This window comes from Pseudophryne corroboree, chromosome 2, assembly GCF_028390025.1.
Source record: "Pseudophryne corroboree isolate aPseCor3 chromosome 2, aPseCor3.hap2, whole genome shotgun sequence".
NCBI lineage: Eukaryota > Metazoa > Chordata > Amphibia > Anura > Myobatrachidae > Pseudophryne > Pseudophryne corroboree.
This window is the reverse complement of record NC_086445.1, coordinates 462900411-462903402: the sequence shown is the minus strand read 5'-3', so window position 1 is coordinate 462903402 and position 2992 is coordinate 462900411.

The following is a 2992-nucleotide window of genomic DNA, read 5'->3' as shown; positions in this document are numbered from 1 at the left end:
TAGTGCAGTGCCCATAACAAGGTATGCTGCACCTGCCACCACCAACTAAAAACTTTCATAAATATATAGTGCTGGGGTGCCTTCCAGACCCTGACAACTAATGGAACCCGTGACCAACATTTCAAGGCCCAATCAGCCTTTTCATCAGGGTGAAACAATGGCATTAAACCAGCAGGGATGCGCTTCTACAGCCATTCATTACCTGATGGTGTATTATGTGAGGCCACACCCCCTGTGATACCACACCCCTTACCTGGGAACAAGCGTGCCTTAGGTGCATGTAAATAAATATAACTATTACCGTTCCCCTATCATGGTGCCCCCCCCTTTTATTTTCTTCTGGATCCGCCCCTGCTGCTTATTATAAAGTGAAGTCCTTGAGTGACGCTTTCACAAAAACGTTGCATTATATATATATATATGTGTGTGCCCTGACGGTCTCTTCTCCGTAGTTGTAACTGCTGATCAGCTTAATTCTTTCCGTGTTTACGTCATATCTACTGAACAGCAGCTTTAATGTTTCTACCACTGACTCAACGTCTCTCCTACCACAACTATCTCTTGGTTTATCACAAGGTTCTGTTCTTCAACCTTTGTTTTTCTTACTGCACAAATACTCTTAGTTAACCAATTGGCTAATTTTAACCGCCAGTACCACCACTACATTGGTGAAACACACATTCTGCCTTTGCCCCCTGACCTCAGTGCCATCTTATATAAGCAGCTGTCTGTTACTCATCACCACACCTTAAATCACGTTGTCATTAGCCCTACAATTTCCTCAATCTCTCAAACCTGCTGGCATGGTGTCACACTTCACCAATTTTATTCCTTACATTGAAAGCTCATTTCTTACCTAATATGCATCTAAAATTATAATGTGTTCTCTCTTGTCATCTCCAGCCATGACTACTGAATTCTACTATTTGGGATCCGCCTCACCCATCCCTACTTCAATCCATCTCAATGATGCAACAAGTCTGAGCCTCCTCCTTTGTTGTTTCACATTGCAGAGCGGGCCTACACTGGTTTCACGTGTCCAATATTGACTGCATTTAGTTTATCTCATAAATCCCTGTTTTATGTGCTATATGTGCTGTATTCTACATTCTCCGGTGCTGCGGAGCACCACAGAACCTCACAAATCAACAGTTTCATTATTGGGCTCCGTTTATCTATTTATATGCTCTGTTTTACGTATGTCCTGTATTCCGTAATGTTCAATGCCGTGGAGCCTTACCAATCAACAATTTATTTATTGGACTTCATTTATTTTTATGACTTAAATGAAAATCTGAACACATTTCTGCAGAGATTCTGAAAATGGAAAGCATTTACAAATTTTCAAGCAGCACTATAATGACAAAGTAAAATCTGTTATTTTACAAATGAGATTTGATGTATTACATTTTAGGACTTAGTAAGCACTAGATGTTTATTAACGATGGTCTTGTTTTAGAGGTTGGCGCAGGTAATGTGTTCCACGCAGATTCCAGATTATCGGGAATCTGCGGCTGCGTAAGGTCCGTTCTGCACATGCGGAGAAAGGGCCTTGAAATAACACCTGTAGTTCCCCTCTTAAGGGGGTGGAGGGAGGCCCACATTTTCTGGGAGAGGTCTTCCGCTGGCCGGCAGCGCAAGCTGGCTGCCTACATGGAACATTGCGACCATCGGATCCCAGCTTGTGACAGCGGTCGCAGTGCTGGGATCACAGTTACATGCATGATGCATCTCCATCCTGCAGATGTCTCTTACCCCTCCTAGAGATCAGATGGAAATTCAATGCTGTTTGCATGCAGTATTAACTTCCTTCTACCTCTGAATCAGGCTCTATGCTCTGATATGTAAAAAAAAAAAAGGTTTTAGGGTGCACTTTTTCACATGACTGCAATTAGCAGTAATTGAAATCTTGAGGGATGAGATGAATAAATATATCTTAATGTGTTATTAATAAAATTATGTTTAGAATACTTTCCTTAAGGGTAGTGTAAAGCAAAAATGAGATTTATGGTAAGAACTTACCGTTGTTAAATCTCTTTCTGCGAGGTACACTGGGCTCCACACGGATTAACATCTGGGTGTAGAGTAGGATCTTGATCCAAGGCACCAACAGGCTCAAAGCTTTGACTGTTCCCAAGATGCACAGCCTCCTCTATAACCCCGCCTAAGTGCACAGGAACTCAGTTTCGTTAATCAGCCCAATGCAGTAGCAGGTACCAGAGACGACAATCGCTCTTAGCCAATTACACCACACACTCACCACAGGAGAGGGTGTCAGCGGCTAATGCCATACAAACCCAAAGAAGCTAAGTGCGTCAGGGTGGGCGCCTTGTGGAGCCCAGTGTACCTAGCAGAAAGAGATTTAACAACGGTAAGTTCTTACCATAAATCTCGTTTTCTGCTGGGGGTAAACTGGGCTCCACAAGGATTAACATCAGGGATGTTCTAAAGCAGTTCCTTATGGGAGGGGACGCACTGTAGCGGGCACAAGAACCCGGCGTCCAAAGGAAGCATCCTGGGAGGCGGAAGTATCGAAGGCATAGAACCTAATGAACATGTTCCCCGAGGACCAAGTAGCCCACCCAAGAAGGTCCAACCGACCGAGTAGAATGGGCTTTGATGGTAGCAGGAACCGGACGACCAGCCTGTACATAAGCATGTGCAATCACCATTCTAATCCATCTGGCCAGTGTCTGCTTGGAAGCAGGCCAGCCACATTTGTGAAAGTCAAACAACATGAAAAGAGAATCAGATTTCCTAATGGAGGATGTTCTCTTCACATAGATACGGAGAGCCCGTACTACATCCAAAGACCGCTCTTTGGTAGACAACTCAGGAGAATTAAAGGCCGGAACCACAATCTTCTGGTTAAGGTGGAATGAAGACACCACCTTGGGTAAATAACCTGGCCGCGTTCTAAGAACCGCCTGGTCATGGTGAAAAATCAGATAATAATAATAATAATAATAATTTTATTTATATAGCGCTCTTT